Here is a 17,493-nt window from a genome sequence, read left to right as displayed (position 1 = left end):
ATTTGATAAGTATAATAGCTTATATTTTCAGACACGTTTTAGTCAAAGTTAGCTATGTTACTATTAGTAAAGAAATTACTTTGAGAATTATTATTTATCGTCTAAAGTAAGTTCCAAGCACAAATAAGTTAGTATGGATTTTATAAAATAGAGATATTGAGTTAATGATTTTAAGCTTTGAAATAAAGAGAAACCCATTTTTAATTACAATCTATTTCTCCTCACTCATGTCATCTACTCTAGATGCTAGAGCATCACTCTCTCTTTCTTTATGACTTCTCAATCAAGTGCCAAAGTGTATTTTTTCCTATAAATCAATTATTCTCTTCAAGATTTTCAGTTTAATAACCCAAGTGGTTAAGAATTGGGAGAAACCTTAAAACAAAACTAAAACCCCAAAACCTCAATTTTCTCTCTCCTCTGATTTTATATCCCGTACTGTGCATGCTCAATTTCTGCATTTTAGAGTCGGAATTTGCCCAAACTTATTGAATAAAAGTTGTAGATCTAGAAAAGTTATTGAACTTAGACCCAAAAATCACTTGATTTGGAGTTCGGAGCTATGAGTTATGGTCATTGCAAGTTTGGTGTTGCTACCTTCAATTCTCTCTCCTTTGTTTTCACTCCGACAATCTGTTGCCCCAATTATCTACAATATGCAATCCAATTTTGCTCTTTATTGTTGAATCAAAGTGGTAGATAACTTCGAGCTAATGTTCTTTGGCACAAAAATCACTTGATTCGGAGTTTTGAGCTATGAGTTATGATCTTTGTAAGTTTGGTGTTGCTACCTTCATTTCTCTCTCCTCTGTTTTTATTCCGACAATCTGTTACCTCAATTATCTACAACATGCAGTCCAATTTTGCTCTTTGTTGCTGAATCAAAGTTGTAGATCACTTCGAGCTAATGAATTTGGGCACAAAAATCGCTCAATTCGGAGTTCGGAGCTAGGAGTTACGCCTCACACAAGTTCAGCACTGCTGTTGTACCTTGTGTTGTGCTGCTGTCGTGGTTGGCTTGTTTGCCCATGTTGTCATTGCTAAATTGTTGCCTTGTTGCTGCCATTGTTGGTATTCTTTTCCATATGAAGGTATAAGCTAATTTTTTCTTAATTCCTCATCTCATTTGATTCCAATTCAAGTGTGGTGCAATTGGATTTTATATTCTGATTTTAGAAATAAACTTGTTCTCAATTTTGTTATTGATTAGCAAATATAGTTATGATAAGAGTTGTTAAACTTAAATATTGAATATTTTATCTTTCTTATTGGATTGAAGCTTCTAATATGAAGTAAGCCTCTTAAGTAAGTTCATAAAAAACTGATTTTTATAAATTATGTCGTTTGATAATACTCTCTTAAATCAGAATGATGTTAATTAGAGATAGAATTGATGTTGTGAGTTGGATTAGTAGAATGGGTTGTATTAAGGGTTGTGATGGTTAGTTCATGGAAGAGCTTAGAAAGTATGAGTAATTCAATTTGTTTATCTAAATTGTTGTGAGGATGGTTAATGATTGTTGTTATTGTTTTGAGGTCGTTGTTGGAGTATGTATATGGAGATAATTTATGAAGTTCGAGCTATAGTTGGTTATCCAGAATGTCGAATTATTGGGAATCGTGTAAAGGTACACACATGTCCTTCCACTTTTCAAATATATTATTGATATTTCGATTGATCATATAAACTATATAAGTTGATCTTGATATTTTTCATAAGTTAAACTTATGTTGTATTAAAAATGTGATTGTGTACTATATGGTTTCTGAAATACATGTTTATGAGTTTTAAGACAAAGGTAGAACTAAATCGCATGTTAAGTTCTATTGGCTATAAGTTATGTTGTTTTGAGACTCAATAGTATAAATTTGTTTGATGAACCATGTTTTGTGATATGAATAAGGCATGTACATTTGGTTCTAAATGAGAGTTTCACTATATTTTCAATAGTTATAAGTTTGATTCTATGAGTTCAGTGAGTTATATATTAGGGGAATGGATAAGGTTATGAAGCTCAATTATGATTTCAGAAAAGAGTTCGTTTATATATGGTTATAAATGTATAAACTTTATAAGAACATAATACCTGTAAGTTGTTGAGAACCTCGGTATCACATCTTGGTAACATTAATTCTTGTTCAAGTTTCGTGTATGAATTTTTAAGAAATCAATTATGATGTTTGATTACCCATTTCGAAATACATGCATTAGAGGTTGGAAGATATGGGTTTGGAGTTGTGGTTGTAATTTCAGAGTACGCTATAACATGAGTTTTGGAGGACTATTATTTGAGTACGGAAATATACATGTAGTAAACTATGAACTAGAATAGTATGAACTATTATTATAAGGAGAATAAGTTCAGATTAAAAAGGTTACATTATGTCATAGAAGGATAGCAACAAGGACTATTTGAGGAATTTGGGTTTTGTAATATTGGAAAGTTATGTCAAAGTAGTTGTGGGACAAATTAGTAGATCGAAGAATTATGTTTGAGAATGTTAGTTATTATTTGAAAAGTGGAGTTGGGTGATTGTGTAAGTTTTGGAGTGCCAACGTCAATTAATGGGTCAGTTGTCGATATAAAAATTATATGGTTCTTAAAGATCAGACGACTATAAAAGTATATATTGGAAGGTATATATAATATAGGGAATGAGAAACACTCAAAGTTGTAACATAGAGTTAAATAAATGAGTTTTGTAATAGTGATATCGATATAAAAGGGCTGGAGTGATGGTTTTGGGAAGTATCAGACACTAAATTTGAGTTATGTTGACTAAGTCGAGGGAAGGTGATAACTGAGTTTGGAAAACTTCTATTATGGGTATCAATGAGGAGTGCAAAAGAGTTAGGAGTCTTATTTTCTAATTGGAGAAGTAAAAATAGGAAATGGGAAGGTGGGAAGAGTATAAAATGTTATGTATAAAAGTCAAGTTAGATATCTAATTATTTGGAAGTGAATTTTGGAAGTTCAACATTAATCTAAGGGTTAATAGAGTGGTTACAATAGCTTTGTGAGTCCAAGAGATGTTATAACCAAAATAAGTATTTGAGACGAAATATTAAATATTGAGGAGTAAGATCTGAAATGTGAAGGTCATATTAGAGAAATAAAGGATCAAGATATGGGTGGTGGTTTAAAAGAATATGAAATAGAGAAGTGTAACTTAAGTAAGAAAGTTTAAAGGTATAATTTTCTAGTAAGATAAGTAAGATTATGTAAATGGATATTGGGAAAGAAAAATATAAATTGTTGTATAATATGAGCACTATAAGAGGGGGGGTGAATTATAGTGAGAGAATAAGTACTACTTTTTGCGGAATTAAAAGTAAACTTGGGAACAAACAATGGGAACACGAGAGATTTACGAGGAAAAACTTCCTAGGCCTAGTAGGAAGAAACAACCTCGACCACAAGGGATTTTAAACAACTTTCCACTATAATAGGCCAAAACAACTCTGATTACAACCTATTACTTTTCTCTCGATTCTCAACTTAAGTCACTCAACTCAAGTTCCCAACGACAGTTCCCAACAACTGACGTTTTCTCTCAAACTTCACTCGAAGTTCCTTTCTCTTTCTTTTTCTCTTTCTCTTGCTTCACTCAAAGCTTTCTCACACTTACAAGAGTTCACTCAAACCCTTTTTCTCAAAAATACACTTTGTAAAACAATGGAAGAGTAATAAAACTCGATTAATGTAAGTATAAATTCTCTTAAGGAAAGGCACTGACACTTTAGATAACTTAAGACAAATTAACTAAGTCAGACACACATTTGGTGTGACTAATAAAAGTCTGAAACAATTTTACTCAAATGAATTAGGCGCCTATTTATAGACCATTAAGACAAGACATGATTTCCACTAACTTAGACCATTATCACATGTTCTCCATGATGTAATTAATTAATTAATTAAAGCATCCACTTAAATCCACTACTTCACTTCATAGAAGCAGTAACAATTACGTGGTTTTGCAAAACTTGGAGAATAATTAACTTATTTAATTTAATTAAATACTTGGAGGATAATTAACTTAAGCCACTAAATCCACTAACTACATAAACTGTAGCAGTAAACTTAGGCGTGTAATCTAGAATTTAGGAAATAAATAAATAAAATCCTTTAGCTAGTTTTTAGGAAAAATATCTTTTTCAAAATCTTTTATAAAACCGGAAAACAGTTTTTTTAAAAAAAATCTGAAACATTTTGAAAACCGAAAATAATATATTTTCGAAAACTAAATCTTTTAAATAAAATGTAAAAGATAAAATATATTTTTAAAAGATAAGATTTGAAAATCAGTTATTTTAAAATCAAAAAATCTATTTAAAATTTTTTCCTAACAAACTTAAACTAACTTCCTAAAATTATGGATCTTAGTCAAATATCCCTAAAAACTCTAACAACTATATTGGGCACACAATTATCTTAGGCGCAAATATTAGTCACTTAGAAGTTCCTAAATTAGTTTTAAGTCTTGTTCCCTAATTATTAAGTCTTGTTCCTAAGCCTTGTTCCTATAGTGCCAGGTCTGTTCCTTTCATGGGAACAGAACCAAGTTCCTTTGAGAATTCACCACGAACTTAATAAAGCTATTACTCAACCTTAACAAGAAGATTAATAAATACCCTAATGTATTCTAATCTTCATTCCATGCTTGATTCTTCATTTCTCGAACATCTTTACTTCGATCTTGATTAATTCTCCGCTTTAATCTTCAATCAAGTATTCTCTTAGCTCGAGCATGAATTACCTTGCAATCAACATAAATAAAATATACTATGTCTTTTGTGGTTAGGTCATCTTCAAAACTCAAGGGTCAACATAAATCTAGATAATAGAGAGCATGGTAATTAAAGTTATATAATGACAATACTAAGCGTATGGTGTTAAGGCTAATATGAGCTTTCAGTACAAATACATGGGGATGTATGGTTGTTGAATTTTAAATTTGAGAAGGATGAGGACAACGAGTGGAGTATTGGGAAATATGGAGTGAGATATATTGACTTGCCATAGTAATTGTAGGTGATTTATGATACTGTAATAAGATTATATTCTGGCAATGAAAGTTCATGTATTGGGAATAAGAAAACCTTTAAGGGGAAAATTCATATCTTGAGAATTTTGGAATGCTATAGTTTAGATGCTATAACTTAAAGACGGAAGTCCAAGTACAAAGAGAAACTATTATGATGAAGGGAATTGCCAAGACATGTTAGAGGATACCTTATAGTCTACAAGTAAAACATTACAGGTTAATCGCACGAGCTTAGAATTGGGTCCCCATAATAGTTATCTTATAAGTCTTTGAGAAACATATTTTACACTTTGATTATGTTATGGGTTCGACTGCGGAGAGACATTTGATTTCAATACGTAGTTTATGTATATTACTTCCTTTAAAAGAATATTTGAGGTAAGTGAGGTTATTTGAGATTCGAGTTTGTGTTATAATAAGATTATTGAGGTTCAGGTATTTTGGATATGTTAGTTACATTTCAACTTTGTTTTGTTTTATATTAATTTACGGACGAGAGTTTAAGTCGTTGATACACTGTGGAATTGAGTATGCGATACAATTAAGAACAAGAGTATAAGTTTTGAAAATATAAGTTTGTGTTATTGAGAAAATTAGCATTATGATTTAGTTATTGTTTTATGGGGAAAGTAAACAACATTTATGGAGCGAGATGCTCAATATGTGTTATGGAGCGGGTATTGTTCCTTTGAGTAGTCATGATCCAAAAGTTATTGAGGTTAAGTTTTGGAAATTCCTAATTCGAAGTACCGAGCAGGAAGTTATGTTCATTTTAAGTTCAGTATTTTTGCTGTAATTATTTTGACAAAAGTTCCAAATGTCTTGTTAACTCAACCCTTTTGGTAAAGTTTAAATGAGCACACTAAGTGCCTATACGACTTTTACAAGCAGTAAAGAATTGATTATTTCCTTATATCTTTACAGTAAAATATGTGAAATTGTTGACGTAAAACAAAAGATTTCAAAAGAAGATCCAAGTCTTGCAATGATTAGCAACACCATAGTAGTGGTGATTATTTTTCCTCTTCATGGATAAATATGTGTTCTTTGAAACACGTGTGGTATTGATAAACTGTGCATTTAAACTATTTATGTAAATAAACTATGGATACAAGTGGGTAAAGGCCGATACCAAATAAGGTACGGTATGAACAACAACCCTTGGAGGATGGGTGATCTCCTTTCGAACCCTCGCTGGGTGGGTGAAGTCCAGCAGATAATAAAAATGGGACATGTCCTGGTTAAGGCTTGCAAGCATAAATATTTAAACGGTGGGGTGACGACCTCCATTAGCTTAGAGACAGTCGGCTCCTTGTGTAAGGAGCCCCTCTCTATTCGTGTTCGCTTTACCCAATGAAATTAAATGTTGTAGACCCAAAGGGTTTTTGAATGATCTAAGTGGTGATCTTCATGATAAAAATTCTTACTTTAATATGATTGTGCAAGGATAGTAGTCCTGAAATTTTTTAAGCAAGTACCTTACTTGTGAAGCATACTGAATTCTAGCATGAATTGTATACGAATGGTCTTAAGCCACCAAAATGAGGTTTTGGGATGAGCTTATGTATTTCAACTGTTGTTGAACATTGTCCTTATGGCAAGGAACTTATTATCCGTAGTATATGTATGAGTACTCTTTATTGGACTTTCTAGTTAAGGGTTGCTGGAGTCGTGATAGAAACATTTCTAACTATTTGATTTTAAGTATTTTTGAAGTCTGGATTGTTCCACTTGATGAGTAATAAACCGCACAACTATATTTTAAGCCACTAAAATGAATTTCTGGTTGGATAGTGTGTGTACTCAGTTTTTCTGATTTTGTTCTTCGAACCTATCCTGGTGGGGGCAGGGTTCATTGTTAGTGATTTTGCAGGGTTGATGTCGAGGTCTTGGAATATGATTATTGATCAAGAAGAAGAGTTTTATGTTATGAAATGGTGGGCTGAGGTTAAAGTTAGATGTTTTGTTTCAAAGTATTCGTAATCTGTTATTTGATTTTCAAGTTGTTATATTGTGGGCCCCTGACCCACAGATCCAGGATCGTTTTTATAGGTTTAGTTTCCGCTGTAAATAAATGCAAATTCGAGGTTTGTTAAGTGTTGATTCTGTTTTGTGTATCTTAATTGTGATTAGTTAGCAGCTCGGAAGTGCGGACTGTTACACAATGTATCACTAGTACAGAAAAGGCAATTTGCGTCGGATGTGAGGCGCCTATTTGCGTCGGACTATGGTGCGACGCCAAAGCCCTCGACGCAAATGACTCGGAAACGATCTGCGTCGTATGCGGAAACGACGCAAATGGTTCAAGTATTTGCGTCGCACCTTTATACGGTACGACGCAAGTGGATCTTGCTAGCCCAACACATAGCTTAATGTGCATCGCACATTGCCTCTGGTGCGATGCAAATGAGTGATTTGCGACGCAGATGAGTGATTTGCGTCGCACCTAGGCCTACGTGCGACGCAAATTGCAATTTTTTTTTTAAAAAAAATATTTTTTAAAAAAAAAAAATTAATTTTTTTTAAAAAAATTAAATTTATGAACCTGTAGTTTAAACGCCTACTGCTGGTCGAATTTTTTTAAAAATCAGATTTCCAAAATACTAACAATTACAGCAATTAACGCAAAAATATCCATCCCTGTACCAAAAAATGAACAATACTAATAATTTTAATCATTGTATTTTATATCATCATAACAAAACAAAAGTGGAGGAAATTTATGATGATCTTAGATAGTGAAATTGACAAAAACAACTATAAACATGTAGATCTACAAATCCAAAACATAATAGATTAAAGGAAGGTTTAGATCTGCACCTCATCCCAAAAAAAATTAATAAGAATTACAAATTCTCTAAAACAACAAACAAATCTCTCAAGAACTTTTCAAATACAACAAAAGAAACTCTTGAAAACCCTAAATATCTATGATTAGCACTAATTACCATCGAATAATTTCGTCGAAAGTTAAGATCTAGTTTAACTTGCGCTCAGTTCTTGCTCTTCTTCAACAGCAACGAACAACAACGATAGAACACAACAGCAACAATAGCGGCGACGAGGAGAGAGAAAGAGAGTTTTTGACCACCGTGATGTGCGTGAGAGAAGGAGCGGCGCGTTTTAGAAATTTGACAACAGCAACAATAGCAGCAGACGAAGGGTTAAAGTTTTTGACCACCGTGATGTGTGTGAGAGAAGGAGCGGCGTGAAGCAGATGAATGGGTTAAAGTTTTTGACCACCGTGATGTGCGTGAGAGAAGGACGGCGGTTAAGAGAGGGTTTGAGAGAGAGAAATTTTAGGGTTTGAGAGGGAGACGCTGGTTGAGAGGGACGAAATGAGAGAGAAAGAGGGACGCGTTTTAGAAATAGGGTTTGAGAAATGTTAAGCGCTAGTTATATGCTTAACATTTAGAAGTGATGTGCGTCGCATGCTCCGTAGGTGCGACGCACATTGTTCTAAAAATCTCTCTAGCAGGTACGCGGTATATGCATCGCACTCTCCTCACATGCGACGCACATTGTTAATTTGCGTTACATGTCAGGAGGGTGCGACGCATATACCGCGCACCTGCTGGAGAGATTTTTGTGATTTGCGTCGCACAGCTTCCCACATGCGACGCAAATCCTAACTGTGCGTCGTTTCCGTTTCTGTGCGACGCAAATGAGGGGACGCAAATCGTCCTTTTTCTACTAGTGTATGTTTTACTTGACGGTATACTCTTTCGAAAGTCCACTGCAGGACCGTACCTGAGATGCCTCGACGGCGACGAGTGCCAACAAGTGTTGCAAGAAATGCACGACGGATGTTGCGGCAACCATTCAGGAGGAGGCAACTTGTCCAACAGGACTCTGCGCATGGGGTATTATTGGCCGACGTTGCGTCAAGACGCCGTTGAGTATGCTAAGAAATGCGACGCCTGCCAGCGACATGCTGCTATGTCACACAAACCTGCAGAAAGGCTGCACCCTACCATCACTCCTTGGCCCTTCATGAGGTGGGGGATGGACATTGTTAGAAAACTTCCCCAAGCACCGGGGCAGAAAGTCTTCATGCTAGCCTTAACAGATTATTTCTCCAAATGGATTGAGGCTGATTCATTCACCCAGGTACGTGATAAAGAAGTTATTACTTTTATATGGTGTAACATCATATGCAGGTTTGGCGTCCCTTCTGAGATCATCTGCGACAACGGCTCCCAGTTCATAAGTACACCGACAAGAAACTTTTTGGCCAAACGAAACATACAACTCAGCACCGCGACGCCTAGATATCCACAGACCAACGGTCAAGCCGAGTCTAGCAACAAGTCAATAATCAAGGTCATTAAAAGGCGTCTCAAAGCCGCCAAAGGAAAGTGGGCAGAGGAGCTCCCGTCAATTCTTTGGGCAAACAGGACCACTCCAAGGACGGCGACAGGGCAAACTCCTTTCTCCCTCGTATACGGGTGTGAAGCAGTTCTCCCTCCTGAAGTGCGCGTCCTGACGTCGCGTTATGGGTTGTTGACGCCGGACTGGAATGACGAAGAATTGGGCCATGACCTCGTCACCAGTGAAGAATTAAGAGAAGCAGCGCTCGTCCGTATGGCGTCCCAGCAGCAGATAGTGGCTAGGAGTTTTAATAAAAACGTCAAAGCCAAAACTTTCAACGTTGGAGATTGGGTCTTAAGAGAGGTCTTTCAGAACACCAAAGAGCTTAATGCAGGGAAGTTGGCGCCCGCATGGGAAGGCCCGTATAAAATCCAAAAAATGGTTGGCAACGGCGCATACCGGATATGTACTCAGGATGGCAAGCCTGTTCCCAGAAGCTGGAATGCCGTCCACCTTAAGCGTTATCACTTTTGAATAGAATGTCATCATGAGATAAATAAATACAATAGGTAACATTGTACTTGAATTGTCATGAATATATTAGACTCGACAAGTTTATTTCCCTTTTACTAACATTGGTACTTGAGATGTGCTAACGACAGTGTAGGTGCATTTATCATACAAATAAAAGACGCGACGTCAGACGTTGTTGTCATTAGCTGCAAACTCTCTATGGCCACGCCCTGACGATACAGGGGCAACACCGATCCTACAAGGCGAACATCCTGCCCTGGCATGTACGCCTCATCAATTTTTACATTTACGAAGACAAAAGGCCAATGTTTAGTTGGAAGTGGTGAGCAACCCTTCATTGCAACTAAAATATTTTTTGGTCCACCCTACAAAGGTACCTTACAACGTTACACATACATACATACATACATACATATTTGTGCTCATAAAACAAACATAAACACCATTCATGTCAGACATGCATAATGGAGCAAACCACAAAATTATGAACACAACACAACATTGTCACACATTGATATATAATTAAATGCGAATGTCAAACACACATGTCAGTACCATAAAAACACACCAAAACAAAGATATAAGTCTTGTAGCAAAACACACCGAAAAGTACTAAAGTTATGGTGACATGGCACCTTGAAACAACTATTACAAAAGCTAACTAATGATTACTGGTGAGGCAGCACCTTGCAGGAACCAAAGGGAGTCAAGTGGCGCCGTCAATTTCAGTATTGACGCCAGAGTCCGTTGTCGCCATGACGTCGGCGCTATTCTCGCCTTCAGGGACTAGGTCTTCTGGCGTCCCAAAAACCTCCAGGAATTGCTGAATGTCTGCTTCAGGGGTCCACTTAGACGTCTGTCCCTCCAGGAATTGCTTCATCAACCTGGCCTTGGTCTTCCAAGTGTATCGGTTGGCGGCGTCCATCAACTCCTCGCGGAGGTTGGCTATCGTGGCGTCCGTCTCCTCCTTCATCGACGCCAAGTTAGCCACATGACCAGTGTTTTGACCCTTCTCCTTGGCCAGTTCCCCAGACAGTTCTGATATCTTCTTTTCTGCCGTCGTCAGAGCCGACGAAGACCTGTCCAACTTCTCACGAAGCGTTTTGCACTCCTTCTCCAAAGTGAGGGCAGCAGAACGAAGAGCAAGAGAATTTTGAGTGGCCTACATAAACATTCGATGTCAGTAAGTATTTTTTAAGACAATTGAGTAACATAACTTGTGTTGGATGGCTTACATGTATTTGCAGGGCCAGCCCTTCATTTGCCACCGTAATCAGGGGCAAACTGGTTAGACGTCGCTGAGGGGCCGGAAATGCCAGTCTATTTGCCGACGGAAATATGGTCGGAGCAGTGATTTCGCAGTTCTTGGGAAGGCTGATGGTGAAGGTCTCCCCCTCTGCAAGTGGCGTCCTGGCAGGTTTGGGGGTGTCAGTTGGGTTTGCCGTCCTTGCAACCTTGGGAGCGCCCATAGAAGACGGCGTCACAGTTAAAGTGCTTGCGGCTAACTTCCTTTTCCTGGCGCGTTCTAACATCTCTGCCTCAGACATGCCGACGGTCGGGGTCTTATACCTTGTGGACATGGTGTTTTCAGCAAGACAGGTAGTGCCGTCAGTTTTAAGACGTCAAGAAAAACATTGGACAGCGCAAAGAGATATGTTACCTGACGCCATGGATGGACTGGTGTCGTCGGTAGGATCGTTAGTGTTGGCGGTATGTTCTTCTTTGGACTGGGGCAAGTTGTCTCCGTTTGACGGCGTCAATTCGAACTTGTTGCGGAATGTCCTTTCTTTGGGCGAGTATTTCTTGAGTAGTTGGTTGATTTTGGCTTTGCTGAGGGGCGAGTCTTCAACAGGCAGGGGCAATATTTCTGCAATCACAAAGAAAATTAGACGATGTCAACGGCGTAGACAAGAGAAAGCATGTAAAAAGAAGCCAAGTACCTTCAGAGTTACATCCGTCATGTAAGTAGTTAAGGCTTTTCCCCAAAGAATTCTTGTTTACAAATTAGTATCTTTTCTTCCATCCTCTGTCATTAGCCCCGGAATTCTCCACTAAAGACTGTTTCCCCGGTTTTAGGAAGAAAGTGTATCTAGAAACTTCTACCCTCTTAATTTCATACATGTATAGGAGGTTTTCTAGAGTGAATTCTATGTTTGCATCTTGGGCCAATTTCTCAATTACATGAACTACACGCCAGACAAGAGGCATAATTTGGCCGGGGCTAACTTGCATGGTGGTTAGGAGTTGAGTCATGAGTGGGTTGAGGGGAAATTTGTATCCAATCTTGAAAGGGTATTCATACAAGACCACCCACCCGACGGGGCAATCATCAGGACGTTGCTCTCCGTCAGGAATTCTAGTCTGACATTTTTCAGGTAAGCCGAATTTTTCTATTAAAGTGATTACATCTTCCTCAGTAAACTCACTAGCAATGCTTTTCCCCCCAATGGTGCCTGCTTCTACTATGACTACGTCATCTGAACTTTCTGCCATCTTGGAAGTTCTTTTTGATTTTCTAATCTTAGGGAAGTTTTCTTTGGGTGCCATAAAAGAAATACAAAAAGTTTTAAGAATTGAGAATTACCTGGTTCTTGATTTATCAAGAAGTTGAAGAGACACCGGAGAAAGTAGCCGTTTATGGAGGAAGTAAATTTGCAATTGAAGAGAGAGAAATAAAGTGGTAGAAAGTGAAGATGTGAAAGGACAAAGTTAATGATGAGGGGGTCTTAAATAGAGAAGCGTGTATGGATGGAGAAAGTGGGCGGTTGTCCCAACGTGGTGATTGACGGTTTTCTACACAATTGGTTTTCCGACACGTGTCAATCAGGGGCAATTGTTGAGCCCTCATTTCTCATGCGTTTTGGCGGGATTAATGCTTATTTTGAATTTACAACATGTTGGCAGTTGAGTGAAGAAGTGGCGTGACTGGGTCAAGGGACGTTGCACAAGCGTCATTTTGGCAGTTGAGGAATACTTGGGATTACGCTGATGTGGCCCCGATATTGTGGAACAACTAAAAGGAGCAGCTGAAGAATATTCTTTTAGAGATATATATACTTTGTAATCATATGTAAACCTAGTTTTTCCATCTATCATCTTTCTCATTCTCACTCTAGAAATATACGCACCTCCTCCCACTCTAAAGTTCTTAATCTTGCTGCTACTGTAATTGATCGATGTTGTAACATCGACGTCAACGTCATACTAGTGGATTGGTGATCAAGAGCATCACCGCGGTTTTTCCCTTTTTGGATTTTCCGCGTCAACAATTCTTTGTTCTTTTATCGTTCATTTCATTTTATATCATTTATGTCATTTAAAATGTTGATTGCTAAATACCTATATTGATCTAGTTGTTGGCACCTTAACCTTTTTAGTACTTGGTACAAAATCGGCATAAACACATGGTATTGATGATGAGTTAAACGACATAATAGGGGACTGAACTTTGTCAAAAGTTTTGTTTGAGTACTTAACTTTAACAAGTTTCAGTTTGGGTACTCCAATCAAACTTCCGTTACTTTTGCGGTTAACTCCTATAAAATAGTAAAAATAATACTTTGACACATTAAAAAATTATTAAATCTTTCTCTCTCCTCCCTTCAAATTTAGATGTACCACTCCACGTCTCCACCTCCTCTCCTCTTCATCCCTAGTCTTTGTCTCTCTTCCGCTCCTGCTTTTGCCCTCCACCGCCTTTCTCTACGGCAAGAACCACCAAATCACTTTTTCCAACTCATTAATAACTCATCCTTTTCAAATTTCCAATTAATTAACCACCTCACAAACACATTCATTTCTAAAATGAGCCTCATCAGAATCTCAAATCAGCAACCACCTCTCTCTCTCTCCTCATCCGCCATTTTTCTGCAATTTTATCCATCAAATCAACTTCCTTCCCCCAATTACTAGGATTTGGTTAATGGATTTATCGACGACGCACTTCGTCATGCATTCATGTCATTTGTGTTACAGTTGATTGTATGTGTTATTTCTCTTGCAATTCTTATTTTTACTGCTATTAGATTGAAGATAGTGTTTCCTGGTGAGTCTGGTAATAGGCCTTTTTGCTATGATCTTCGTGTTCAACCTTTGCCAATTAATGCTAGTAGTATCGGTGCGAGTTCTGATGATTCTGATTCTTTTTATGGAGCTTTTTATCTTAAAGATCAAGAAACTGTTGATTCCTATTATAGGGTGTTGTTCATTCCTTTGTCGATCTTGTTCTTGTTTTTCATCGTTTATCTTGTTGCAGATCAGTGAAATCTTAGTGCAATTTTAATTTTATTTTTAGTGTTGAACTTTAGTTGTTTTCACTGTTTCACATTATTTTGTTTGGAGGTTGGTGCAATTTTTTGAAGCATGTTCTATGATATGTAGTAAGCAATGCAAATAAATAATTGACAACTTCATTATGCCTTGTGCATCGAATCAAATGTTTTATTCGTCTTGGTATTGTTATTGGTATTGGTATTGGTATTGGTATTGGTATTGGTATTGGTATTGTTATGTAATTGGTGTTTTGAGATGCTAGCATCATTTGGTGGTGAATGAATTAGAACTTGGTGGCAAGATTCATTCGAGGAGATAGAGTGAGGAGGCGGTGGTACTGGGTTAGACTAAGTGAGTTCGGGTCGAGTTTAGGGGAGATTGTGATTTTGCCGTCGTTTTGGTTTGGTGGTTCTTGCCAGAGAGGAAAGTGGTGGAAGCAGTTCAGGATCTAATTTTGAGGAGAGGAGATATAAAGACAAAAACAGGATCTGTCACTTTTATAATTTACAGCCACATTACCTTTTTTTTTTTTTTTTTTTTGGTGCAGATAAGGGTAAGTTATTAAAGTTTAGTACCAAAGTAACATTTGTTAGTTTTGAGTACTCAAACTGGAACTTTTTAAAGTTCAGTATCCAAACTGAAACTTTTGGCAAAGTTCGGTCCCTTATTGTATAATTAACTCTATTGATAAGTAAGGTGCACATGTAGGGGTGTGCACAAACCGGTCTGGATCAGACAGGAGTTCAGACCAGACCGGACCGGAATCTTCGGTCTGGTCCGCCGAATATCATGATTCCTGTCCACCGGTCCGGTCCAGTCCAAACCCGTAAAATTTCAGTCTGAACCGGTTGGACCGGAATTTCTGTTATTTTAGTAAACAAAAAAGTTTATATGTTAAAAAAAATTAAAAGGAAGAAAGTTAAAAACTTAAAAACCTATTATTTATTCTTTTAGCTTGGATTATTATTATTAAAATTATTAATTTTTAATGTATATAATTTATAAATATATTTAATCAAAATAAAAAAGATTTTTCTTTTGGGAAAAAAAAATTCCGATCCAAGAGGTCCAGTATCAGATCAGAAAAATTTCGATCCACCGGCCCAGCCGGTTCCGGTCCGATCCTGGACCGGTGCACACTCATATGCACATGTACATCTCTAACAAGTCAAATGTACATAAATATCAAGTTAAATGAACATGTGTACATGTACAAACCAAATGAACATATGTACATAGTTAACCATACATATGTATATCTCTGTTAGTATATGTTCATTGGTATCGGTCTTGATGTTCATTAATATTGGTCTTGATGTTCATTAATATTGGTGTTGATGTTCATCATGAGCACCTTTCTCACCATACAGACGTGTACACCTACTAATTTGCATTCTCTGAGGCCTAGGCCGGCTTTAGGGGTGTCGTCATGTCGTTACTCAAGTTGAGTGGCTCACAAGCAACTGGTACTCGACTTGCCAAACTTAGCTCGAGGACTTAACAAGTCGAGTTAGATGTTGACTTGATATGCTCGTGGGCTTTTTTTGAAGATTATTTTTTTTACTTTTAAAGTATTATTGTACTACAAGAAGTAATAAATTGTTAAACAAATTGTGATGGTGAAGCTCTTTTTATAAATAATGAATTTAATCTTTTGGTAATTCTTTTCTACAAAAACTTAAAATTTGAATAGTTGTGTACTTCCTATGTCTTTGATTAATTTGTTCATTTTTATTTGACATAAAGCACAAGGAAAAAATTGAATGAGTCTTATTTAAATAAATGTCATTATACTCAATATCTCTATTCTATATGGGAAGAGGGGTAGGACACCAAAATATTAGAAATTCCATTTTACCCTCATTATATCTCTATTCTAACTGCTTAATATAATTTAAAAATAAAAAGGAAACTACCTAATTAATTTAAAAAATAAAAAAAGACATTACAAAAAGAAAACCATCAACAATTCAAATATCCCTAATTTATTAAATATAATTAACAATTAATTTAATTTTCTACATTCCCTAAAAAAAATTTCTACGTATTTTCGCACGCATGTTCCGTTACTAGACGGTCTCTTATTGGCTGTTTGGTGTAGACACGATACCACCATTCATATGGTGTGTTGTGTTCATAAAAAGAACACATTCTCACTTTTAATGAACACCCAAAATTTTAAAAATTTAAAAACAAATCAAAAGAACGTTTTTAATTTTAATAATTAGACTCAATATAATCTATACAAATATATTAAAAAGTGTTCTCATCCAATGAACGACGTCACATGGCATTCTACGTGGCACTTTTCTCAAACTTCTATCACATGACCTTTGAAATAAATGTGAGAGTTAGTTTAACCACCAATCCATTAATACTTCAATGCATAATTTTTCAAAGTAAAATATAATAAAGGCTTATAATTATATGTGACTACAAAGACAAGACATTTCTTTGATATCTAACACCTTTGTTAAATTAATGACATTTTTTTAGCCCTAATTCTATTGAAATTGTTATCTTTTATCCCATATTCCCTGTAAGTTATTTTTTAAAAACAACTTATCATGTCATAACATCCATTTTTCGATTTCGCACTGGACAAAAAAATTACGAAAAGCTAATAAACTCAATTATGCAATTTATGAATAATAATATATATATGTATTTGATAATTGTAACTTACCCAGGGCATCGCTCGGGCCAAAATACTAGTGTTCATTCATAACTCACACATGTTTTTTATGTTCTTAAAAATGTTCAATCCAATATAGTTTTATGTTCAATCAATAAATATTTTAAATTTTTGAAATGAACATCTTGAATTCTGAATTTGAAAAATATTTGATTTTTGAACAACTTGCAAATGTTCATTCTTAATTCGCAAATGTTAACTCAAAAAATGATATTCATCTAATTGAACCTAATGCTCTTTTGTTGTAAATATTTTGAATTTTGAATATTTCGTAAATGTTTATTCTAAAATTACATGTTCATTATACTATAATATTAATTAGAATAAACTAAGGTGTTGTTTGGTTGGAGTTGATTTCCCTTGGAAATACAAATTCCTAGGAAATGTCTAAATGGTGTTGAGTTTGGTTGGAGGGAATTAGCAAAATCATAGGAATTATAACTTCCTAGGAAATGGAAATTCCCACAAGACATGGGAATTAACTTACCAAGCCCCCCCTTGGTGATTTGAATTTCCTAGGAATTGTAATTTCCTATGGTTTCAACCAAACACTTTATCTAAATTCCTAGGAAATTAAGAAGGGAAATTACTTCCCATGAAATATCAATTCCCATAGGAAATTAATTCCCATG

At 36.1% G+C, this 17,493-nt stretch overlaps 1 long non-coding RNA gene across 1 annotated transcript; it reads left to right on the top strand.

Annotated features, from left to right (window-relative positions):
- The first annotated feature begins 365 nt into the window (after positions 1–365).
- Positions 366–7,150, top strand: LOC125494980 (uncharacterized). The gene is made up of 2 exons (XR_008968087.1): positions 366–1,628; positions 6,899–7,150. It is a non-coding gene; the product is annotated as an uncharacterized LOC125494980 (long non-coding RNA).
- The last annotated feature ends 10,343 nt before the right edge of the window (positions 7,151–17,493 follow it).

Source organism: Beta vulgaris, chromosome 2, assembly GCF_026745355.1.
Source record: "Beta vulgaris subsp. vulgaris cultivar EL10 chromosome 2, EL10.2, whole genome shotgun sequence".
NCBI lineage: Eukaryota > Viridiplantae > Streptophyta > Magnoliopsida > Caryophyllales > Amaranthaceae > Beta > Beta vulgaris.
The sequence above is the reverse complement of the archived record's forward strand: the minus strand, read 5'-3'. Positions and strand labels throughout refer to the sequence as shown.